General features: G+C 38.7%; 1 non-coding gene across 1 annotated transcript; it reads left to right on the top strand.

Moving 5' to 3' along the window:
• Positions 1 to 21,323: 21,323 nt before the first annotated feature.
• On the top strand, positions 21,324 to 21,427 carry LOC148568651 (small nucleolar RNA R71). Its single transcript, XR_015882188.1, has one exon. It is a non-coding gene; the product is annotated as a small nucleolar RNA R71 (small nucleolar RNA).
• The last annotated feature ends 6,192 nt before the right edge of the window (positions 21,428 to 27,619 follow it).

Raw genomic sequence — 27,619 nt, forward strand, 5'->3', positions numbered from 1 at the left:
TTGGAAGAATCTATCCAGAAAGATCTAAGTGTCCAGCCACATCTTGCGACTGAGAGTCAACAAAGTCTCAAATCTTAATCACAAACAAGTGGGATACAACCACCGTCCTTGCCTGGTACTGGTGCCAAACCAATACGCAAGCAGGATGAAACCCACGATCTTGCCACAATAAGTATTTAGTTAACATCCACGAACAAGCGGGATAAGACCACCGACCTTGCCGGCCGAAAGAAATATCACATCACTATGCAAGCGGGATAATACCTAGACCTTACCACTTCGGTCATTTAGACCACAATTTGTCATAATCATCGACTTAAATTAGTTTTGTAAGTTATTATGTTCCTTAACCCCGACTCTTTATTAAGTAATCACTTTCATTTCCTCGTGAGCAGGATAGCACTATAGACCTCACTGCGGGTGGGACAAAACCACCATCCCCGCATAGTAGTTTACGCTCTGAGCAAGCGGGATAATACTACCGTCCTTGCTCAAAATAATTATCAAATCAACACGCAAGTGGGATAACACCCAGACCTTGCCACACAGGCGAGACAAACCTTCCTCCTTGCCAATCCAACCATTTAGGCCATAAACAGTCAACATTAATGTCTTTTAGCAATTTCATAAGTTATTATACTCATTAACCTCAATTTGTTATCAATTTATCAAATTTAGATTTATTAACCCCAATCTTTTATTAGTTACCAATTCCATTATCACATGAGTAGGATGATACTACTGTCCTCACCATAGGTAGGACAAACCACCATCTCTGCATAGTAATTTACGCATTGAGCAAGCGGAGTGATACCACCGTCCATGTCAAGCAAGAAATCAATATCATATTTTAAATCAATTCACAATTCCATCCAGTTTCGGAAGATACAACATAATAGAACCCCATTCATTCATTAACTACTCAATCTCATTATTCCATGAGCGGGATAAAACAAATGTCCTCACTGCGGGAGGGACAAAGCCACCATCCCCACAATATTTTATCCGGTTAACTAAGTGTTTATCCGAGAATTAATCAATTTAATTTATCATATCACTTCCCAGTATATTCAAGGCTTAATAATCAGTTATTTAACTTCACCTCGTGCGTACGCGCAGAACTTGATTCCGGTTTCGCAAAAATTCACATTCGTGCATATGCATTTCTCGTGCGTATCCACAAATCTAGGGTCATGCGTACGCACCATGCGTGCGTACGTGCGGAACCTCCCTCTGCTCCAAATTATGCATAATCTGCAATTTTCAGTTATATACTCCAATTTTCAAACATTTATAACATTTGCTACAAAAATCATTTTCTCTCTGTTCTTAGGCAGTTTTAAAACTCTCATCACCAGTTTTAATTCAAGATAAGTTTCATTAAATTCTGAACTCCGAGCATCAAGTTATGGTCCGTCAAAATTGTTCAATATTTCAATTTTACCCAAATTATGCATAATTGAGTTTTTTTACCATTTCTCAAATTCTTTCCTTTTAACACCTACAATTTCCAATCCCATGCACCATTTATACTCAATCAACACTCTAACTTCACAATTCCACCTCATTCTTATCCAAACCCTAAAATCACAACATTCCAACATACATTACTCAACCTCAAAATACCAAAACACATAATTCATTTACTCAAGGCCTTCGGCCACAAAATTCACTCAACAAACAATAATGTACCACAACATATGAATTCACATGGCTCACTCGATTTTGCCACTCTTACCAAGAAGGGAATACCTCACCTATCACAGCCTCCGGCCCAATTTTCATACCAATCACCATAATAGGTAATCAACCCACAATTTCATATCCAATTTCATTCATATATACATTTATTTCTCATTAACAATGTAAATCACAAAGCCATAGCACTTCACATCATTTCATACAAGCATTTACATTAAGCAATTACCATTCACAACAATCCAACATCCAATGCTATCTTAGAGGCAATTAACCTAAGTTTTCACATAATCTTATATAATGCCTACTCGAAACCAAAACTCGTACCTTTTTGACGGAAGTTTCAACCTCAGAAAAACCTCTCCCTGGAAATTTCAACTCCAACCAGTCCAAGTCCCACCAAAATCTTACCAATGTGATCCTTAACTCAATTCTATACTGATCCCACGCCAAGTAATTCCGCTCCACGCCAAATTCAAGCCAAACAATTTCTAATTCATCTAATCACATCAATTTCTCAAAGTTAAAGTCTAGATTTTTCGCATATAATGGAAAAAATTAGGGGATTGAGATTTTTTTATCTTGACTCACGTAACCTTGGGTTGAAACTCTTTTAGAACTCAAGATTGAACCTCCCCTAAACATCAAAAATCAAAATCTTCTCAACACCTTAACCCAAAATACGAAATTAAAGAGAAATAAAAAATGGGACAAGGATTTTAAAGTTTCTTACCACACAATGGCTAAATGAAATCAAAGAGGAAAGCCGAGATGAACGCGTAGCACAAACGGGTCGTCAATCGGAGCTATAGTTTGGAAGTTATGTGCATTTGAGTGTGTATAGTGAATAGTGCACTAGGGCACCTTTTCTTCCTCTCTTCTCTTTCATTGCTCTCTCCCTCTCTCTCTCATGGGAAAAGTGGCTGAATTATTGAGTGTGAGGGGGGTGTTAGTATGTGGGTTTGGGCTTTGGGCCCAAGTGAGGCCTAAAATAGTCCTTTCAATTTCAGGATCGAATATTAGCAAGCGCGGATCAGGAAGTGAACGCGTCATTTGACGAAAGAAATATGCAGCTCATAGTAGCAAAATAAAATAAAATGCAAATAAATAAATTCTAATTAATAACTTTAGCACTCTATTGCAACTCCCTGGCAACGGCGCCAAAAATTGATGCGGGCAGAAATTAGCGAATTAAAAATTATTAAAATATATACGTTGCAAGTATAGTTCTTAATTCGCCAGAGATCCGCCTATCAATTTAGAAAGGTGTCACAAAAAATTGAATTTAAAATACTGGGAGTATAAATCCCAGGTCGTCTCCCAACGAGTTGCAGAAAAGTGTGATATTTTATTAATCAGAGGTTTTCAAAAAGGTTTGAATTGGGCAAACAGGAAATTAAATTGGTGAATTTGAATAATGTAAATAAAAGCCTTGACTGGGAATTGATTAGTTGGAATCCCTATTATTGTTGGAATGCTCTCAGGATTAATTGACAATTAAAGGTTATCCTGTTTAGTTATCCTCCACTAGGTGAAGGAAAGTCAAACAAGTTGGAATGCTACGTCCGTTCACAAGTTGCAATCCACTTAATTAAAAGGGATTGGTGTTAGTGATTAGGAGGCAATCCAACCATAAACCCAATTACAATTTTTCTTTCAAGCCTTCCAACTCAATGGTTCCTTTCAATCAATTCCCCATCAAGTTAGGGAACTACTCACTCATTGTAAAGGTAAAATTCATAGCATATGAAAAGGAATTAAAGAAAGACATTGTAAATAAAAAATTAAAATAGTCAATTAAAAATAAAAGTGATCCTTGTATTAAATAAGCCTAAAAATATTCCAATGGTAAAATTAAACAAAGCAAAGAACATGGGAGAGTAAGACCAAGTAAAGAAAACGAACTAGAATGACGAAGTCTTGATGAGGTAATAACTCTTCTCAATATCCCAAACTATGAATGTAAAATAATAATCCTAAAAACTATGAATGTGTAGAGAGAAAACCTAGGAGAGGAGCAAAACTAGATCTAAAACTAAAACTGTGTAGAATGAATGTTGTCTTTGGTTTCTGCATGTTCTCTGGCTCTAGTCTGCTGTTCTGGGCCGAAAACTGGGTCAAAATAGGGCCCGAAATCGCTCCCGGTAAATCTGCAAATTATGCAGGTCACGCACGTCACGCGATCGCGTCGCTCATACGGACGTGTCATTCGCGTTTCTGCTTTGCCACGCGGATGCGTCGTCCATGCGGCCGCGTCACTCGTGTTGTTCCATCCACGCGGTCGCATCATCCATGCGGCCGCGTCGATGCAAATTGCTCTTTTCCGCGCGGTCGCGTCATCCATGCGACCACGTCGCCTCTCGCTGGTCATCTCCTCAATTTCTTGTGTTCCTTCCATTTTTGCAGGCTTCCCTTCCAATCTCCAACTCATTCATGCCCTATAAAGCCTGAAACACTTAACACACAGATCACGGCATCGAATGGAATAAAGGAGAAATAAAATACATAATTAAAAGTCTCTAGGAAGCAAGCTTTCAACCATAAAACATCTTTAGGAAGGAAATATAAATGCATGCTTATTTAATAAATAAGTGGGCAAAGATCATGATAAAACCACACAATTAAACACAATATAAACTATGAAATAGTGGTTTATCAACCTCCCCACACTTAAACATTAGCATGTCCTCATACTTAATTGAAGGAGATAAATGAAATGAGTAAGAACATGTAAAACCTATGAAATGCAATGCAACCTATATATATGAATGCAACTATATGATTCTTGTCCACTTGATCAAAAGTAAGTAAGTTCTTCAAAACAATTATAATTCAAATTCCACTAATTCAATTCTTATAAAGTAAGAGCAGATAAAAATGCAAGAGGATAGCTCATGAAAGCAGGGAACATAGAAATTCAAGCATGGAACCCTCACTGATGGTGTATGTACACTCTAGTCTCTCTAGTGTATAGGGTAATCACTCTATCCTTCTCTAATCATGCTTTCTAATTTTTGTTCTTCCCCTAACCAATCAACAACATTTACAATACCAATGCAAGTATCATGAGGTCTTTTCAAGGTTGTAATGGGGCCAAGGTAAGGGTAAGGATTCATATATGGCTAGTAAGCTTATAAATTGAATCTTTAATTAACCTAAACTTTAACATAACCTATATATACTCTATATAACTTAGAATTCACACCTAGCTACCCAGAATTCCCTTTTACGTTCCATACTCATGTATCAACTTTTTATTTTAATTTTATATATGTGCATTGATTTTTGAATTCTTAATTCAGCATTGGGATAATTTTGTCCCCTTATTTATTGATTTTTTTTTAAATAGAAACATAAAAATAAACATAGCTTATCAATGCACATAGATTTTTTATTCTTATAGTTTCACATGGGTAGGTATCCAAATTCCCATTAAATTATCATGACACATTCTCTTAATAACTTTTGTTCCTACAATTTCCCATACTTAACTAGCACACACAATTCTATCTTAAGCTAACCAAAGATTCAATTTGGGATATACAATTATTTTTCCGCTTAAGGCTAGTAATGTGGTGAAATATAGAACAAATGGGATTTAAAGGCTCAAAGTGGTTAACAAAGGTAATTGAAAAGGGTAGGCTTAATTTGGATAAGTGAGTTTAAACAAATAATGGCCTCAATCATATGCAAGCATACAAATATAATAAATATTGGACATATAAGATAAAACAAAATATAGATTACAATCATAGAGAAGTAAACACACAAGAATAAAATAGTTATGGTTAAATAATGTAACCATTCATAAAGGCTCAAATCTCACAGGTTGTGTGTTCTCTAGCTCAAAAATCATGTTCCAAATACAACTTCAAGCAAATTTAACATAAAAATATTTTTAAAAATTAGTGAAATTTTGTTCCAAAGATAGAGTCTTAGAAGAAACTTATTGTCTTTTCAATCAAGTAGAGCATGCATGCAACTAACCTATTACTATGCAATTTATCCTATTCTATAAAGGAAAGAAAATCTAACTAAATATCCTAATTTATTGGTGCTAGGGAAGAGAAATTACCTCCGGAAGTCAGGTACTGACCGACCTCCCCACACTTAAGGCTTTGCACCGTCCTCGGTGCCATCTGTCAGGAACAGGGGTGGGCTGGTAGTAGTATCTCCACAGTCGGGACTATCATGGCTCTCTGTGCTGGTAAAGAAAGTGGAGTCCGGGGTGTCTGAGTCCTTAAATTTTCCCTTGAGTAGCTCCTTGAGGTGTTTGAATCGGCGCTCGTTACGGCGCTCTCTTAACTTCGCTTTCTGTTCTTGCCGATCCAATCTTTTGATTATCTGTTGGAGCAGTTCATCAGTTGTAGGTGCTTGTGGTGTTGAAGAAGGAATATCTTCAACTGGAGCAGTAGGAAGGCTTGTAGTGGCTGCTGGAAGTCTGAGGAACTTCCCATTGGGGACATACTGATCATCCCGTGGAAGCATGGCTTTGGTATCTCCAGCTCTGTAGGAAACTCCGGCTGCTGAGACAAGATCTGAGACCAAGGCGGGAAAAGGTAAGTTGCCCGCAATTTGTATGTGTCCCATGGCATTCCGGATATGTCTTGGTAGATTCAAAGGCTGGTCTGTAAGGATGCACCATAGTAGAACGGCCATGTCCGCAGTGAAGAAGGACTCGTGAGTGCTCGGAAAGACGTAATGGGACATGATTTGTGCCCATACGCGAGCCTCCAAGGTAAATGCTGAAGCCGATATTCCCTTAGGGTGGGTACGATGGTATCCGTAGATCCAACGGCTACCAGGTAATGTGATAACTCTGAGAACATCTTCCCAGTCAAATTGGTACTGCTGGCGCTTGAGTGCGGCTTCTTGAAAGGCGTCCATTCCTTCTGGAATAGGGGGAAGACTTAGAGCTTGTCGAATAGCCTCTTCTGTAATGGGGACTTGCTTCTGACGTACATAGACAGACTGCAGAATAGGCAGGTAGAAGTTAGAGTAGAACTCGACTACCCAAGAGAGATTGACCTGCCTTGGCTGTCTCCGTAGGAAACCACATTGTCTTCGTTCAATTTGCGGCTCAACAAAGGTAGCAATATTGGGCGGGAGGATAAGAAGGTATTCATTGTTATAGCTCCTTTCTGCCAGGATGGGGAACATCTGCTCACAGTAGCGATTGGAAAATCGCGCAGTGTCCTTCGCTGGAAAGGCTTTCTCCTTTTCATCAACCTTGATGATCCTCTTAACTCGTTTTGTTGAGGGCTTGACTGCAGTTGAAGAAGGCTCTGCCACTAATGCTCTTTTTGTTCCTCTTCTTGCTGGTTGTTTGGGGGTAGCTTTCTCTTTTCCTTTCTTGGTGGCCATCCTGAAAAGGGAAGAGAGAGAGTAAATTGAATTCAAAGAGATATATATCAATGAAGAGAATGAAAAATAATGGTTATAAATGCACATTAAAAGGTAAATGATGGTAACACACGCTCATGAGTACATGTGAAAGATCATTAATGGAAAATAGTTAGTGCATATGATGACAAGTGAATGCAAGGTGTTTATTGGCATGCCGGCAAAGGGCACGAGTAGCATAGACCAAGCATTACTTTGTAACAAACCATCACGTTTGTATTGACAATTAAATTCAATTAATAGAATAGTAAAGGAAATTTGTGAAAAGCAAGCATTGAATATTTAGAATAACATAGAGAAGTGCATAATGCCATATGGGCTTTTTCACAAACACATAGCATGCAAGGTAAATAAAGTATAAAAAGTATTAAAGTGAACATGCAAGCAACCCTTTAAAGAAAATAATATATAATTATCAAACAATTTGTAACAATCCACAAGCATATAATGAAGAATAATGACTCACATAAATTGATAACACCATGTGAAAAGGATAGAAGAAGAAAGAAAATATGAATAATGAAAAGAAAAAGAAAAGAAAAGAAGATAACATATAAAATAAGAGGAATGATAGAAAAGAAAGGGGTGAAGAAGAAAATAAAACCTTGTTAATAGAGGCGAGGGAGAAAGAGTGAAAGGTGAGATAGAAGGAAGAAGAGAGAAGGAAGAAATAAGGAGGGAAAAGAGAAAAATAGGATTTGGAGAGAAAAAGATATGATATTTGGCAAAATTAGAGAAACTGTGCGCCACAAGCGACACGATCACACGAGGCACGCGGTCGCGCGACTTGCGCTTAAGGTGGTTGATGCGGTCGCGTCGGTCACACGGTCGCGTGACCCATGTTGTGCTTCTGGCTCGAGTGCAGCTTCGCGCCAGCACAACTCTCTGTTTGACTTGATATATGTGCCAAATTTGGGGTGACGCGATCGCATGGGGCATGCGATCGCGTAAGTGGGATTCAGAAGGGAACGATGCGGCGTGAGCCATGCGTCCGCGTGGGTAGAATTGTGCCATTGGCACCAATCCAGCACCACTCGCGCACAATAATTCGTTGTGAACCCTTTTTACGTCGAAAATCAGGGCACACGGCCGCGTGGGTCACTCGGTCGCGTGGGAGGTCATTATTTCCAGGTGACGCAGACGCGTGGGGCATGCGTCCGCGTGGGTAGAATTGTGCCATTGGCACGCCTCCAGCCACGCTCCAGCGTGACTCTCTGTTCGTTTTTATTTTTCTCCCCGCTCCTTGCGACGCGGATGCGTCGCTGATGCGGTCGCGTCGCGTGGCATTTTTTTTAAATAAAAGTATGTGAATACAGATGCAGGAAAGTACCGATAAAGAGAAGAGTTATTGAATAGGAAAAACTGAAAATAAAGAAAAGAACGATCATACCATGGTGGGTTGTCTCCCACCTAGCACTTTACTTTAACGTCCGTAAGTTGGACGCTCCACTAGCTCAATCTTCTGCTATGTGGGGATCTTCCAAGAGGAAGATCTCAAGCTCCTTATTTTTCCGTATCTTCTCGCCATGGTATAGCTTCAAAAGGTGTCCATTAACTTTGATAAGGTCAGAGTGTGAAGGATGGCTTAGGTGATAAACTCCGTAGGGTTCGGCCTTCTCTACTCTGTATGGACCTTCCCATCTTGATCTCAATTTGCCTGGCATGAGCCTCAGTCGAGATTTGTAAAGGAGGACTAAATCCCCAGGCTGGAACTCTTTTTTCTTGATGTTCTGATCATGTACAACCTTCATCTTCTCCTTGTATAGTTTTGAGTTCTCATAAGCTTCTAGGCGAAGGCTTTCTAGTTCTTGCAGTTGCAACTTCCTTTCAGCTCCGGCTTTCCCAATTTCCATGTTGCACTCCTTGACTGCCCAAAAGGCTTTGTGCTCCACTTCAACTGGGAGATGACAAGCTTTTCTATAAACTAAGTGGAAAGGACTCATCCCAATGGGTGTTTTATATGCCCAGAGTGCATCTTGTAGCCTGGTGCTCCAGTCTTTTCTATGAGGTTTGACTATCTTCTGCAAGATACGCTTTATTTCTCTGTTTGACACCTCGGCTTGCCCATTGGTCTGAGGATGGTATGCTGTTGCAACCTTATGAATTATCCCATGCTTCTTCATTAGTCCTGTTAGTCTCCTGTTACAAAATGGGTGCCTTGATCACTCACGATTGCTCGTGGGGATCCAAAGCGACAGATAATATGGTTTCTCACAAAGGAAACAATAGTGTTAGCATCATCAGTGCAGGTAGGAATTGCTTCCACCCATTTTGAAATGTAATCTACAGCTAACAATATATAAAAATGTCCATTAGAATTTGGAAATGGACCCATGAAGTCAATGCCTCAAACATCAAAAATTTCACAGAAAAGCATAATTTGTTGAGGCATTTCATCCCTCCTGGATATATTACTAAATTTTTGGCATGGGAGACAAGATTTACAAAACTCAGCAGCATCTCTAAAAAGAGTAGGCCACCAGAATCCACAATCTAAGACCTTTCTAGCTGTTCTTTGAGGGCCAAAATGTCCTCCACTCTCAGATGAGTGACAGGCCTCTAAAATGGACTGGAATTCTGATTGAGACACACAACGTTTAATTACCTGATCAGCGGCACATCTCCATAAATATGGGTCATCCCATATATAATATTTAGACTCGCTTTTCAGCTTGTCTCTTTGATGCTTAGAAAAGTTTGGAGGGAATGTACAGCTAACTAGATAATTAGCTACAGGTGCATACCAAGGGACTATCTCAGATACTGCTTGCAGGTTATCAAATGGAAAATTATCAGCTATAGGAGTGGGGTCATCCTTAATGTGCTCAAGGCGACTCAAGTGGTCTGCCACTAAATTCTGGTTACCACTCCTATCCTTTATTTCTAAATCAAATTCTTGTAATAGCAGTATCCAACGTATAAGCCTTGGTTTGGACTCTTTTTTAGCTAATAGATACTTTAAAGCTGCATGATCCGAATACAATACTACTCTAGTACCAAGTAAATAAGCTCGGAATTTATCCAAAGCAAAAACAATAGCAAGAAGCTCTTTCTCAGTAGTAGTATAATTGGATTGGGCAGTGTCTAAAGTCTTAGACGCATAAGCAATAAGAAAAGGGTCCTTACCTTCACGCTGAGCCAGCGCTGCTCCTACTGTATGGTTGGAAGCGTCGCACATGATTTCAAACGGCTGGCTCCAGTCTGGTCCTCTCACAATTGGGGCTCGAGTCTGGGCGGCTTTCAGCTTATCAAACGCTTGTTTGCAATCTTCGCTGAACTCGAACTCAATATCCTTCTGTAGTAATCTGGATAAGGGAAGTGCTACCTTACTAAAGTCCTTAATAAATCTCCTGTAAAAACCTGCATGGCCAAGGAACGAACGGACTTCCCTCACAGAAGAGGGGTAAGGTAAACTAGAAATAACATTCACCTTTGCTGGGTCTACAGAAATGCCATTATTAGATACCACATGTCCTAATACAATCCCTTGTTTTACCATAAAATGACATTTTTCAAAATTCAATACAAGGTTTGTATTAACACATCTATCTAATACTCTAGATAATCCATCTAAGCAAAGGCTAAAAGAATCACCATAAATGCTAAAATCATCCATAAAAACCTTTATACAGTCCTCAATAAGATCAGAGAAAAGACTCATCATGCACCTTTGGAAAGTAGCTGGTGCATTGCACAAGCCAAAGGGCATTTGTTTGTAAGCATAAGTCCCAAAAGGACATGTAAAAGTGGTCTTTTCCTGATCCTCAGGAGCTATATGAATCTGGAAATAACCTGTGTAACCATCTAAAAAGCAATAATGTGATTTACCTGACAGGCGATCCAGCATTTGAGCAATGAATGGAAGTGGGTAGTGATCCTTACGGGTTGCTTGGTTGAGACGCCTGTAATCAATGCAGACTCTCCAAGCATTCTGAACTCTAGTTGCTATGAGCTCTCCATGCTCATTCTTCACTGTAGTGACTCCAGACTTCTTGGGCACCACTTGTACTGGGCTAACCCATTCGCTGTCTGAAATGGGATAGATGATACCTGCTTCCAATAGTCTGGTCACTTCCTTTTTGACAACTTCCAAGATAGTGGGATTCAATCTTCTTTGGGGTTGACGGACAGGTCTTGCTCCCTCTTCTAAAAATATTCTGTGTTCATATACTTGAGAGTTGATGCCTACTATGTCTGCCAAACTCCACCCAATTGCCTTCTTATGCCTCCTCAGTACATCAAGTAACTGCTCTTCTTGTTGGGAAGTGAGTTCCCTTGCAATGATAACGGGGAACTTCTGTTCATCTTCAAGATAAGCATATTTGAGATGTGGAGGAAGAGGTTTCAGTTCCAACTTCTGATCATGGGTCGGCTCTGGATTGTCTGGAGCTTGTGAAAATGCTGAGGTACCCTCATTGTCAGTCAAAAGGGTCCCCACACTTGGACCTTGTCCAATGTGCCTCTCTCCTAACTCTTCCTTGTGAACTTCAGCTACAGTTTCATCTATGACATCACACTGGAAGATAGAATGATCTTCTGGAGGGTTGTTATGACTCCATTCAGATTGAAGATTACTATTCGGCCATCTATTTCAAACGAGTATGTTCCTGAAAAAGCATCCAATTTGAATTTTGATGTCTTCAGGAATGGTCTTCCAAGTAGGATTGATGATGGCTTATCCGAGTCATTATGGGGCATCTCCAAGATATAAAAATCAGTGGGAAATGTAAGTCCCTTAATGTTCACTAAAACATCTTCAGCAACTCCAGCCACTGTAATAATGCTTTTATCTGCTAACACAAAACGAGCTGCCGACCTTTTTAAGGGAGGAAGCCTCTAAATATCATATATAGACAAAGGCATTATACTGACACATGCTCCTAAATCACACATGCAATCATAAATTACTACTCCACCAATAGTACAACTAACTATACAAGGACCTGGGTCACTACACTTTTCAGGTAATCCTCCCATTAAAGTAGATATGGAACTACCTAAAGGAATAGTTTCTAATTCATTAATTTTGTCTTTATGTATACATAAATCTTTTAGAAACTTTGCATATTTAGGTACTTATTGAATAACATCAAAAAGAGGAACGGTTACCTCAACCTTTTTGAATATTTCTACCATTTTGGGATCGGGTTCCAGCTGCTTCCTGGGCTTCCTTGCAAGTTGTGAAAATGGAATAAGAGTATTGTTTTCTGCAGTGTCTGCACCTCTTGGTGCTTCCTCCTGTGGTTGGACTTCTTCTTTTTCAGCTATGTCCTATATGTCCTCTTCCTCTTCAACATCTTCTATTTCTACTACCTCTTCAGCTGAGGCATGTTCTGGTGAGCTTGGCTCCTCCTGATTCCTCTCCTACAGTGTGGTTCCGGACCTCAGGGTGATGGCATTAATGCCTCCCTTTGGATTGGGTAATGGTTGAGAGGGGATTCCAGTGGAGCTTGAAGGTTGGTTACTGGAATTTTGCATTGATCCAATCTGTGAAACAAGAGCTTGCAAAGTAGAGGTCAGACCATTCAGACTGGCATTAATGTTATTCATAATGTTATTTTCCATGGTCTGTTGTCTCTGCTCAAAAGATTGTAGTAACTCTTCATTAGGAGATAAAGAAGAATGAGTAAATTGAGAGGTCTGCTGTTGGGTATTCTGTGGTCCTTGGGATTGCCTCAGGTGAGGTGCTTTGTAAGGTTGGTTCTGCTGCCTGTTGTTATTATTATTCCACCTCTGATTTCCCTGATTATCTCTGCCTCCTCTGTTATTGTTGTCCCTCCAATTCTGGTTAGAATTGTCCTGCCATCCATGGTTATGATTTCCACCTTGATTGTATCCTTGGTTGGGGCGGTCGTAGAAGTTATGAGTGGATGCCACCATGTTGTCTTCCTGTTGGAGTTGCGGGCATTCATCAGTATAATGGCTATAATCAGCACAAATTCTGCAAACTCTCTGTGGGACTAACTGTTGATTTTGCTGTGGTGAAGGAGGTTGAGCTTGCTGAACTTGTTGTTGATTCAATTGCATTTGCTTCAGCAAGTTGGTCATTTCACAGATACTCTGAGTTAGAGCAGCAGTCTCTCTGCTAGAGGATACCTCTGCAACGGCTTTTGAACGGCCTTGCTTCTGTCTATGGTTCCTAGTAGATTCAGCTAAGTCGCTGATCAATTGCCATGCCTCATCAGTGGTCTTGTACTTCTTCATGGACCCATTGCTAGCACTTTCCAATGTGATCTTATCTTGGGGCCTCATGCCCTGTGTGATATAGCTGAGTAACTGGTGTGGTATTTTTACAACCACACTTACTAACCGGCAAGTGCACCGGGTCGTACCAAGTAATACCTTACGTGAGTAAGGGTCGATCCCACGAGGATTGATGGACCAAGCAATAATAGCGTTTGATAGGCTTAGTTAGACAAACAAAAATTGATGTTGAGATGCAATATAAAAGACATTAAACAATATCAAAAATATTAAAGAAATGCAAGTAATTAAGATGGGAATAATATATGGAGAGGATAGTTAAGGTTTTAGAGTTATCTATTTTCCTGATTAACTTTTCTTATTAACTATTTTAATCATGCAAGATTTAATTCATGACAAACTAATTGTGACTAGACCCTAATTCTTTAGACCTTCCTAGTCTCCTCTAAAATTCATCAACTGCCAATTCCTTAGTCAATTGATTCCAATTAGAGGGTGATGATCAAATTCCAGTTATATGTCACAAGAATCCTAATTGTCCAAAAATAAAGGGATTATATGTCACGTATCCCATTAAATACAAACAATTAGAAATTCAGGATAATATGTTTTCAAGCTATTGTTCAAGTAAAGAGCTTTTCCAAGTTTTACAAGAACTCAAATAGAACATGGGTCATACTTCCGTTCCACCCAGATTCATAAAATAAAGAACGAAAACAATTATTGAAATATAAATCAAAACATAAATTAAAATAGAAAAATAATATTATCAATCCATACAATAGACAGAGCTCCTAACCTTAACAATGGAGGATTAGTTGCTCATGGAATATGAAATGTAAATTTGTATGGAATAATATTGTGTAATCTCCTCCCTGGAACCACCCTATTGGGATTCCTTTTATAACTAATCCTAATAATCAAATATCTAAAAATTAAAATTAAAATAATATCTTTTCCTAAAATAAGATTTGAATTTAAATTTGAATTAATTAACAAGTCTTCAGCTGATGGGTGGGACCACTTGATTTGTCCATTATGCAGCTTCTAATCTGTGATTTTTGGGCTAAGAACTGGGCCAAAACAGCCCAGAAATCGCCCCCAGCGTTTTTCTACATTTTCTGCACGTGGCGCATGTGACGCGTCCGCGTCGTCCACGCGTTCGCGTCATTTGTGCAGATTCCAGCCCACGCAATCGCGTCAGGCACGCGATCGCGTCATTGCGATTTCCTCCATTTCGCGCGGTCGCGTGAGCCATGCGTCCGCGTCGGTATTCGTTGGTCATCTCCTTGGCTTCTTCTCTTTCTCTGCAGAAACTCCATCAAATTCCGCCAAATGCTACCTAAAATAAACAGTATTGTACAAAACTCAAAATAGCATCCATAGTGGCTAAAATATAATTAATTCTTAATTAAACTCAATAAATTAGATGCAAATTCACTAGGAAAAGATAGACAAGATGCTCACGCATCACAACACCAAACTTAAACTGTTGCTTGTCCTCAAGCAACCAAAACTAATATAAGCTTAGGATGTGAATTTGCATGAGAATGAGAGTTCAATTAAGCCCATGTCTTCTCTTATAGTGGGGTTTACAACTGCAATCCTGAACAGTTTTGGCATCTCACTTTATCCTTTGAAGTTCAGAATGATTAGCATCCACAAGAACTCAAAATTCAGATAGTGTTATTGACTCTCCTAGTTCAGTATGTTGATTCTTGAACACAGCTACTTTATGAGTCTTGGCTGTGACCCTAAGCATTTTGCTTTCCAGTATTACCACCGGATACATAAATGCCACAGACACATAACTGAGTGAACCTTTTCAGATTGTGACTCAGCTTTGCTAGAGTCCCCAGTTAGAGGTGCCCAGAGCTCTTAAGCACACTCTTTTTGCTTTGGATCACGAATTTAACCGCTCAGTCTCAAGCTTTTCACTTGACACCTTCACGCCACAAGTACATGATTAGGGACAGCTTGATTTAGCCGCTTAGGCCAGGATTTTATTCCCTTGGGCCCTCCTATCCATTAATGCTCAAAGTCTTGGATCCTTTTTACCCTTTGCCTTTTAAGTTAAAGGGTTATTGGCTTTTTCTGCTTGCTTCTTTTTTTATTATTATTTATTTTTTTTTTTCTCGCAAGCTTTGTGTTTTTCACTGTTTTTTTCTTACTTCAAGAATCAATTTTATGATTTTTCAGATTATCAATAACATTTCTCTTTGTCATCATTCTTTCAAGAGCCAACAATTTTAACATTCATAAACTTCACTATCAAAATTTATGCACTGTTCATGCATTCAGAGTCACAGAAAATACCACCATATTTAAGTAAATAAGACTATTATTCAATATAGACCCACTTTCTCATGCAATATATCACTCCTATATATATATATATATATATATATATATATATATATATATATATATATATATATATATATATATATATATTTTTTTTATTTAAGCTCAGTGAGTAATACACGAGACATCTTTTCAGAATTAAAGCAATAGAAAAACTAAACTAATCCTAGGATTCTAACTAATAAAGGATCATGCAACAAACAAAACAAAATAACAGGAAACCGGAACATAACATAGAAAAAGAGGGGAGGAATAAAAAATGAAAGGAACTCAGCCACCTTAATTATCCTAGCGGTCGCTTTATTCTTCAGGTTGTGCTCCTTCGCGAAGATGATTCGCCTCCCTTTTGTACTAGAAAACCTGTAAGCGCAGCGTCAACACCAAACTTAAGGGTTTGCTTGTCCTCAAGCAAAGAAGAACTGAAAATAGAAAAGACAATTATTAAAATGAAAGAAAAAATAAAAGGATAAGAGAATAAGAGAGAAGTAGGATTGGGAGAGAGAGAGAAAGAAAACTGGGCGGCGCAAGCAATGTGGCCACGTGGGGCACGCAGTCACGCGCATTGCTCTTATACGGATTGACGCGATCGCGTCGGTCACGCGGTCGCGTGACCCAGTTTGTGCTTCTGGCGCGAGTGCAGCCTTGTGGCCATTACGCCCATACGACGCGGACGCGTCGGTGACGCAGTCGCGTGGGACGAATTGTGCCATTGGCACGCCTCCAGCCACGCTCCAGCGTAACTCTCTGTTCATTTTTATTTTTCTCTTCTCCCCTTGCGACGCAGACATGTCGCTGATGCGGTCGCGTCGCGTAGCATTTTTTTTTTTAGCTTGAGGTGGTCGGTTCCTGGAAGAACATAGCTGCATGATCAGAGAATTAGTAAGAACTCAATAAAAACAAAATAACTAAGAAAAACTACTACGAAAAATGGCGAAGGATACAAAATTATCGGGTTACCTCCCGACAAGCGCTTCTTTAACGTCACTAGCTTGACGGTCAGTTCTGCTAATTCAGCAGATGAGTGGACCTCTGGCGGTCAATCTCGCCTCCAAGATAGTGCTTCAACCTCTGGCCATTCACTGTAAATTTTCTGTCAGAATTTTCTTCCTGTATTTCCACATGACCATATGGCGAGGCTCTGGTAACCACAAACGGTCCTGACCACCGGGATTTCAGCTTCCCGGGAAAGAATTTTAGCCTTGAATTATACAGAAGCACTCTTTGTCCTGGCTCAAAGACTCTGATGGCAATCTTCTTATCATGCAGTAGCTTGGTTCTCTCCTTATAGAGCTTGGCATTCTCATAGGCTGAATATCTGAATTCATCAAGCTCATTCAACTGAAGCATCCGCTTAATTCCTGCAGCTTCTGAATCAAGATTCAGGTACCTGATTGCCCAATAAGCCTTGTGCTCCAGCTCCACTGGCAAGTGACAGGCTTTGCCATAGACCAACTGATATGGGGACATGCCAATTGGAGTCTTGTATGCTATCCGGTATGCCCAGAGAGCATCATCAAGCTTCCTAAACCAGTCCTTTCTTGAAACACTAACGGTCTTCTTCAGAATCCTCTTAAGCTCCCTGTTGGAAACTTCAACCTGTCCACTTGTCTGAGGGTGATAGGGGGTTGCCACCTTATGACGGACTCCATATCTATGCAGAAGAGAGTCCAACTATCTGTTACAGAAGTGACTTCCTCCATCACTAATGAGTGTTCTTGGGACGCCAAACCGGCTAAAGATATACCTCTGAAGAAAGTTCATTACCACCTTGGCATCATTGGTGGGCAAAGCCACAGCTTCCACCCATTTGGACACATAGTCGACTGCCACTAGGATATAGTTGTTTGAATGTGAGGGTGGGAAAGGTCCCATGAAATCAATACCCCACACATCAAACAACTCAACCTCAAGAAGTCCCTGCTGTGGCATTTCATGGTTAGCAGGGAGATTTGCAGCTTTTTCACATCTGCCACAGTGCTTTACGAAAGCTCTTGAGTCTCTGAAGAGAGTCGGCCAGTAAAACCCGCTCTGAAGGACTTTTATAGCTGTCCTCTCACCACCAAAGTGGCCTCCATACTCAGAACCATGACAGTGCCAGAGAATCTGTTGTTTTTCTTCATCTGGGACACACCTCTGGATAATTCCATCCGAACACCTTTTAAAAAGGTATGGTTCCTCCCAAATGTAGTACTTTGCATCAGTCAATAGCTTCTTCACTTGTTGCCTACTGTACTCTCTTGGGATAAAATTCATGGCCTTATAATTTGCAATGTCTGCAAACCATGGAGCCTGCTGAATGAGGAACAATTGCTCATTCGGAAATGTCTCAGTTACCGCTGTGGGTGGTTGCATTCCTACTTCAGGCTCAATTCTGGAGAGATGGTCAGCTACTTGATTTTCTGACCCTTTCTTGTCTTTTATTTCAATATCAAAATCCTGAAGGAGCAACACCCATCTGATTAATCTTGGTTTAGAATCCTGCTTGGTTAGAAGGTACTTCAAAGAAGCATGGTCAGTATAAACAATAACCTTAGAACCAAGTAAATAGGACCTAAACTTATCAACCGCATACACAACAGCTAATAATTCTTTTTCTGTAGTTGTGTAATTCTTTTGAGCATCATTTAACACACGAATGGCATAATAAATGACATGTACAAGCTTACCATGCCTCTGTCCTAAAACATCTCCTATAGCAAAATCACTAGCATCACACATTAATTCAAATGGTAAATTCCAGTCAGGGGGAGCTATAATGGGAGCAGAGGTAAGGTTTGCCTTCAGAGTTTCGAAAGCATGCAGACAGTCAGAATCAAAGACAAAAGGAACATCAACAACCAACAGGTTGCTCAATGGTTTAGCAATTTTAGAAAAATCCTTTATAAATCTTCTATAAAATCCTGCATGACCCAAGAAACTCCTAATTGCCTTAACATTAGTTGGTGGTGGTAATTTTTCAATTACCTCCACCTTTGCTCTGTCAACCTCAATTCCCTTACTTGAAATCCGGTGCCCAAGAACAATGCCTTCGGTGACCATAAAATGGCATTTTTCCCAATTTAAAAGAATTACCAAAAACAGAAAAGTCATCCATAAATATCTTAATAAACCTTTCAACCATATCAGAAAAAATTGAAAGCATACACTTCTGAAAAGTTGCTGGAGCATTGCAAAGTCCAAATGGCATTCTCCTGTAAGAAAATACTCCAAAGGGGCATGTGAATACTGTCTTCTCTTGATCTTGAGGGTCTACTGCAATTTGATTATATCCAGAATATCCATCTAGAAAATAATAAAAAACATGACCAGCTAACCTCTCAAGCATCTGATCAATGAAGGGGAGGGGGAAATGATCTTTCCTTGTAGCAGTGTTAAGCCTCCTGTAATCTATGCACATTCTCCATCCTGTGACTGTTCTGGTAGGAATAAGCTCATTCTTTTCATTCTTGATCACTGTCATCCCTCCTTTCTTGGGAACTACCTGCACAGGACTTACCCAAGGACTGTCAGAAATAGGGTAAATAATACCTGCTTCCCATAACTTCATTACCTCTTTTTGGACCACCTCTTTCATAGTTGGGTTGAGTCTCCTTTGTGGTTACACAACTGGTTTAGCATCATCTTCAAGAAGGATTTTGTGTATACACTTGGTTGGACTAATCCCCTTCAAGTCACTAATGGTCCACCCAAGAGCTGTTTTATGACTCTTGAGCACTGAAACAAGTGCCTCTTCTTCTTCAGGTTTCAGAGAAGAGCTAATGATCACTAGATATGAATCATTTTCACCCAAAAACACATATTTCAGAGAAGGGGGTAAGGGTTTGAGCTCAAGCTTGGGGGCTTCCTCCTCCTTAATTGGCGTGTTCATCAGCTCCTTTTGGGGTGGTGAATCATCAACTTCAACTAATTCACACTCAGAAATAGGATCTAGAACATCATCAAGTACCTCCGTTTCCAGTATTTCTTGAACAAGTGGTTCAATAACATCTATTTTCATACACCCCTCAGAATCATTGGGGTGTTTGAGGGCTTCAAAAACATTTAGGACCACCTGTTCTTCATTGACCCTCAGGGTTAATTCACCCTTTTGCACATCAATCAGAGCTCTACCTGTAGCTAAAAAAGGTCTACCAAGTATAATAGAGGGTTTTACCTCCTCTTCCATGTCTAATATAACAAAATCAACAGGGAAAATAAATGGTCCTACTTTAACAAGTAAATCTTCAACCACACCCACAGGTAATTTAATAGAAAGATCAGCAAGTTGAAGAGAAATACGAGTGGGTTTTACCTCCTCAATTTGAAGCTTTTTCATCACTGAAAGTAGCATGAGGTTGATGCTAGCTCCAAGATCACATAAAGCTCTCTGAATGCCGACTTCTCCAATGGTGCAAGGAATAACAAAGCTTCCTGGGTCTGGCATTTTCTCAGGAAGGGTGTGTTGAATAATAGCACTGCATTCCTTGGTTAACACCACTGTCTCTTGTTCCTTCCAATTCCTCTTGTGGGTCAACAACTCTTTCATAAATTTAGCATAGAGAGGCATTTGCTCCAGGGCCTCTGCAAAAGGAATGTTGATCTGCAGCTTCTTGAAGACATTTAAAAATTTAAAGAATTGCTTTTCTTTGGACGCCTTCTGAAGCCTCTGAGGATATGGCATTTTTGGCTTGTATTCAGGGGCCTTTGGCAAGGTGGGATAAGTGTCAAGAGAGTTAGGAAATGGGTTGTCTGCATGTTTAGGAGGGGCGTGCTCTACTTCTTCTTTCTTCTCCTCTAGAGCTTCCTTTTCAACTAGATCTTCATTGACCTTAGTCTCAGAACTAGCTACCTTACCACTTCTCAATTGAATGGCCTTGCAATCTTCTCTTGGGTTCACTACTGTATCACCAGGGAATGTATTTGAAGACCTTTCAGGTAATTGCTTGCTCATTTGACCCATTTGCACCTCCAAGTTTCTAATGGAGGCTCTGGTTTCTTGTATGAAACTCATTATCATCTCCCATTTAGGATCTTCTTGGGATTTATAATTTGCCTGCTGAGGTGGTTGTTGTTGCTGAGACTGAAATTGGCAGTTATTATGGTTGTTCTGTTGAAAACCACCCTGAGAACTATTGTTGAAGTTCTGAGGTCTCTGAGGTTGATCTCTCCACCCAAAATTTGGGTGATTCCTCCATCCCTGATTGTATGTCTTAGAATATGGATCACTGTTGGGATTTCTAGGACCACTCCCCATGTAATTCACCTGTTCAGAAGAGGGTTGAGCATAATCATAATTATCATTTTGCATAAAGTTACCTGTCATGTCATAGGAGGTATCTTGGGGTGGATTTTGAGTGTTGATAGCTGAGACTTGCATGCCACCCATCTGTTGAGTAAGTAGATTTATCTGCTGAGACATAAGCTTGTTCTGAGCAAGAAGAGCATTAACAGCTTCTACTTCCAACACGCCTCTCTTCTGAGCAGCCTCAGAGTTCACATGATTCCTGTTAGATGTGTATAAATATTGGTTGCTTGCAACCAATTCAATCAGCTCAATAGTCTCCTCTGGTGTCTTCTTCTTGTGCAATGAACCGTCTGTAGAAGTGTCTAGGCTCATCTTTGACATCTCTCCTAAGCCTTCATAAAAGATATCCAGTTGGGTCCACTTGGAGAACATGTCAGGAGGGCATTGCCTAGTCAGTAGCTTGTATCTCTCCCAAGCTTCATAAAGAGTTTCACCGTCCTTCTGCTTGAAGGTCTGAACCTCCAACCTAAGCTTAGTCAGCTTCTTTGGTGGGAAAAATTTAGTGAGAAACTCTGTAACAACCTTTTCTCAAGTATTCAAACTCTCTTTTGGTTGGGAATCTAACCATAGCTTTGCTTTATCCCTCAGAGCAAATGGGAAAAGCATGAGTTTGTACACCTCTGGGTTTACTCCATTTGTCTTCACAGTATCACATATCTGCAGAAAATCAGAAATAAATTGATTTGGATCTTTATGAGGAAGTCCATGATACTGGCAGTTTTGTTGCACCAGAGTGACCAATTGTGGCTTCAACTCAAAGTTGTTTGCAGTTATAGGAGACACCACAATGCTTTTTCCATAGAGATCTGCAGTAGGGGCAGAATAAGAGCCAAGCACTCTTCTCTGCTGATCATCCCCATTCGGATTTACCACATTGGCATTAGCATTATTATTTGCCATAGTGGATTCTGCAGCCTTGCAAAGTCTTGCTTGTTGTAGACGTCACCTGAAAGTTCTTTCAGGTTCAGGGTCAAAGTCTAAGAGATGTTCTTTGTCTCTATTCATGCGCATACACAAGCAGAAAACAAGAAAAAATGGGACTCTTTACGTCAGAGTGCAGAGAAGTCCCTGTGAGGTAACCTGTGTAAAATAATAAAATAAAAATGCTAAGTAAATAAATAAAAATTCGAAAATTTTAAAAATAAAAATAAACAGAAAAAAATTAAAATAAAAATAAAATAAATAGAGGACACCAAACTTAATTTCAGAAATTAAGAGTAAAAATAATGGTTTAAAATATTTTTATTTTTGTTTTTATTTTTTATTTATTTTTTTTAGATAAAAATAAAATAAAACTAATAGAATATAAACAGTAAATATAAAAAAAAATAAACAAAGTAAAACGAAGAAAGAAAAAAAAATGAAAATGAAAAGAGAAATAAAATAAAACCAAAAAAAATTCGACGTGATTTTTTTAAAAAAAAATTTTAACGGAAGTAAACAAAATTAATAAAACGGGGGCAGGGGAGTTTGCTAACGGAAAAACAAGGAAAATTATAAATTTTTTTGTTTTGAAATAATAATAAAATAATATTTAAATAAAATTAAAATTAAAACACCTAATCTAAACAATCAAACAATTAATAGTTGTTAATCACAATCAATCCCCGGCAACGACGCCAAAAACTTGGTGCGGTATTTTTACAACCACACTTACTAACCGGCAAGTGCACCGGGTCGTACCAAGTAATATCTTACGTGAGTAAGGGTCGATCCCACGAGGATTGATGGACCAAGCAACAATAGCGTTTGATAGGTTTAGTTAGACAAACAAAAATTGATGTTGAGATGCAATATAAAAGACATTAAACAATATCAAAAATATTGAAGAAATGCAAGTAATTAAGATGGGAATAATATATGGAGAGGATAGTTAAGGTTTTAGAGTTATCTATTTTCCTGATTGACTTTTCTTATTAACTATTTTAATCATGCAAGATTTAATTCATGGCGAACTAATTGTGACTAGACCCTAATTCCTTAGACCTTCCTAGTCTCCTCTAAAATTCATCAATTGCCAATTCCTTGGTCAATTGATTCCAATTAGAGGGTGATGATCAAATTCCAGTTATATGCCACAAGAATCCTAATTGTCCAAAAATAAAGGGATTATATGTCACGTATCCCGTTAAATACAAACAATTAGAAATTCAGGATAATATGTTTTCAAGCTATTGTTCAAGTAAAGAGCTTTTCCAAGTTTTACAAGAACTCAAATAGAACATGGGTCATACTTCCGTTCCACCCAGATTCATAAAATAAAGAACGAAAACAATTATTGAAATATAAATCAAAACATAAATTAAAATAGAAAAATAATATTATCAATCCATACAATAGACAGAGCTCCTAACCTTAACAATGGAGGATTAGTTGCTCATGGAATATGAAATGTAAATTTGTATGGAATAATGTTGTGTAATCTCCTCCCTAGAACCACCCTATTGGGATTCCTTTTATAACTAATCCTAATAATCAAATATCTAAAAATTAAAATTAAAATAATATCTTTTTCTAAAATAAGATTTGAATTTAAATTTGAATTAATTAACAAGTCTTCAGCTGATGGGTGGGACCACTTGATTTGTCCATTATGCAGCTTCTAATCTGTGATTTCTGGGCTAAGAACTGGGCCAAAACAGCCCAGAAATCGCCCCCAGCATTTTTCTACATTTTCTGCACGTGGCGCATGTGACGCGTCCGCGTCGTCCACGCGTTCGCATCATTTGTGCAGATTCCAGCCCACGCGATCGCGTCATTGCGATTTCCTCCATTTCGCGCAGTCGCGTGAGCCATGCGTCTGCGTCGGTATTCGCTGGCCATCTCCTTGCCTTCTTCTCTTTCTCTGCAGAAACTCCATCAAATTCCGCCAAATGCTACCTAAAATAAACAGTATTGTACAAAACTCAAAATAGCATCCATAGTGGCTAAAATATAATTAATTCTTAATTAAACTCAATAAATTAGATGCAAATTCACTAGGAAAAGATAGACAAGATGCTCACGCATCAGTAACACTATCTTGTCAATCATGTGGTGGGGGCATGCTTCCAGAAGATTATTGAAGCACTCCCAGTATTCAAAGAGAGTCTCGTTTTCATCTTGAACAATCGTGGAAATGTCTTTCCTTAGTTTATCAGTAACTTTAGATGGAAAGAATTTCTCCAAAAACTCTTTTCTGAGCGTATCTCAGTTGGATACATTTGCTAGGGGTTGAGTGTAGTACCACTCTCTTGCTTTTTCCTCAAGAGAAAATGGGAAAGCTTTCATCAGAATTGAAGTTTCATCTGTACCATCACGCCTGACAGTAGAACAGGCTGCCTGCAAATCTCTCATTAACAATGCAAATCACAAAGTCATAGCACTTCACATCATTTCATACAAGCATTTACATTAAGCAATTACCATTCACAACAATCCAACATCCAATGCTATCTTAGAGGCAATTAACCTAAGTTTTCACATAATCTTATATAATGCCTACTCGAAACCAAAACTCGTACCTCTTTGACGGCAATTTCAACCTCAGAAAAACCTCTCTCTGGAAATTTCAACTCCAACCAGTCCAAGTCAAACCAAAATCTCACCAATGTGATCCTCAACTCAATTCTATAATGATCCCACGCCAAGTAATTCCGCTCCACGCCAAATTCAAGCCAAACAATTTCTAATTCATCTAATCACATCAATTTCTCAAAGTTAAAGTCTAGATTTTTCGCATATAATGGAAAAAATTTGGGGATTCATATTTTTTTTATCTTGACTCACGTAACCTTGGGTTGAAACTCTTTTAGAACTCAAGATGGAACCTCCCCTAAACATCAAAAATTAAAATCTTCTCAACACCTTAACCCAAAATACAAAATTAAAGAGAAATAAAAAATGGGACAAGGATTTTAAAGTTTCTTACCACACAATGGCAAAATGAAATCAAAGAGGAAAGCCGAGATGAACGCGTAGCACAAACGGGTCATCAATCGGAGCTATAGTTTGGAAGTTATGTGCATTTGAGTGTGTATAGTGAATAGTGCACTAGGGCATCTTTTCTTCCTCTCTTCTCTTTCATTGCTCTCTCCCTCTCTCTCATGGGCAAAGTGGCTGAATTATTGAGTGTGAGGGGGGTGTTAGTATGTGGGTTTGGGCTTTGGGCCCAAGTGAGGCCTGAAATAGTCCTTTCAATTTCAGGATCGAATATTAGCAAGCGCGGATCAGGAAGTGAACGCGTCATTTGACGAAAGAAACATGCAGATCATAGTAGCAAAATATAATAAAATACAAATAAATAAATTCTAATTAATAACTTTAGCACTCTATTGCAACTCCCCAGCAACGGCGCCAAAAATTGATGCGGGCAGAAATTAGCGAATTAAAATTATTAAAATATATACGTTGCAAGTATAGTTCTTAATTTGCCAGAGATCCGCCTATTAATTTAGAAAGGTGTCACAAAAAATTGAATTTAAAATACTGGGAGTATAAATCCCAGGTCGTCTCCCAACGAGTTGCAGAAAAGTGTGCTATTTTATTAATCAGAGGTTTTCAAAAAGGTTTGAATTGGGCAAACAGGAAATTAAATTGGTGAATTTGAATAATGTAAATAAAAGCCTTGACTGGGAATTGATTAGTTGGAATCCCTATTATTGTTGGAATGCTCTCAGGATTAATTGACAATTAAAGGTTATCCTGTTTAGTTATCCTCCACTAGGTGAAGGAAAGTCAAACAAGTTGGAATGCTACGTCCGTTCACAAGTTGCAATCCACTTAATTAAAAGGGATTGGTGTTAGTGATTAGGAGGCAATCCAACCATAAATCCAATTACAATTTTTCTTTCAAGCCTTTCAACTCAAAGGTTCCTTTCAATCAATTCCCCATCAAGTTAGGGAACTACTCACTCATTGTAAAGGTAAAATTCATAGCATATGAAAAGGAATTAAAGAAAGACATTGTAAATAAAATTTAAAATAGTCAATTAAAAATAAAAGTGATCCTTGTATTAAATAAGCCTAAAAATATTCCAATGGTAAAATTAAACAAAGCAAAGAACATGGGAGAGTAAGACCAAGTAAAGAAAACGAACTAGAATGAGGAAGTCTTGATGAGGTAATAACTCTTCTCAATATCCCAAACTATGAATGTAAAATAATAATCCTAAAAACTATGAATGTGTAGAGAGAAAACCTAGGGGAGGAGCAAAACTAGATCTAAAACTAAAACTGTGTAGAATGAATGTTGTCTTTGGTTTCTGCATGTTCTCTGGCTCTAGTCTGCTGTTCCGGGCCGAAAACTGGGTCAAAATAGGGCCCGAAATCGCCCCCAGCGAATCTGCAAATTATGCAGGTCGCGCACGTCACGCGATCGCGTCGCTCATGCGGACGCGTCATTCGCGTTTCTGCTTTGCCATGCGAACGCGTCGTCCATGCGGCTGTGTCACTCGTGCTGTTCCATCCGCGCGGTCGCATCATCCATGCGGCCGCATCGATGCAAATTGCTCTTTTCCGCGCGGTCGCGTCATCCATGCGACCGCGTCGCCTCTCGCTGGTCATCTCCTCAATTTCTTGTGTTCCTTCCATTTTTGCAGGCTTCCCTTATAATCTCCAACTCATTCATGCCCTATAAAGCCTGAAACACTTAACACACAGATCACGGCATCGAATGGAATAAAGGAAAAATAAAATACATAATTAAAAGTCTCTAGGAAGCAAGTTTTCAACCATAAAACATCTTTAGGAAGGAAATATAAATGCATGCTTATTTAATGAATAAGTGGGCAAAGATCATGATAAAACCACACAATTAAACACAATATAAACCATGAAATAGTGGTTTATCAAGGCCCAATTCGATTTTTGGCGTGTTTGGCCCAATTTTTGGCCAAACCTTTAAAATAAGTACTCGAGTTTATGTTCTAAATATTTTTTGTCATTTTCACAGTTTTAATTTTCCTCACTTACAGTGCTGGACAGATTTAAACCTGTACAGTAAATTTTAACGTCGATACGCGTTCTTCCGCAATTAATTATATTTTTGCTCTCAAACTTTATTTTCTAAGTTAAATTCTCACCGGAATTTCTCCAAATTATAATTAAGTTTTTCAACCCTTATAGCTCACATTTAATTTATTACTTATTTGTTTATTCAATTAATATTTTTTCCGAATCTTACAAGAAGCAAAGAACAGTGAAGAAGATTGTTAAAGTTGAACGAAAGAAAGCTTATGGACTTTGGAAAGTAATCAACGAATGAGATGTTAAAGGCTTCGGAGATGTTTAACTCTTAAAAAAAGTATACTTGTGTTTTCCTACTTTGACTCATGCAAAAATCTTTTCACAGCAACTCATTTATAGCCAAATTCCGATTCTTTGATAATTTAATTTCTCTTAACTTAATTAATCACCAATTCTTTGGTAAACTAATTAAGAAAAGAGGTTAAGCACAGTTTCAATTTAAATTCACATAATATTCAAAAGTTATCCCTAGCTGAATTAAATGTCACGTATTCAAAGACTAGTTCTAGATAATTGAAGATTACGAGATAAGTTTTCAAGCTAATTCCAATATTAAATTTTTTAAAGTAATAAAAAAATCCAAGACAAAATTAGAATATTTTCCAATAGTTCTAATTATTAAAGATGAAGAACGAGAATCAATCTTAAAAAGGTAGAAAA

This window comes from Arachis ipaensis, chromosome B4 (assembly GCF_059453495.1).
Source record: "Arachis ipaensis isolate K30076 ecotype BB chromosome B4, ASM5945349v1, whole genome shotgun sequence".
NCBI lineage: Eukaryota > Viridiplantae > Streptophyta > Magnoliopsida > Fabales > Fabaceae > Arachis > Arachis ipaensis.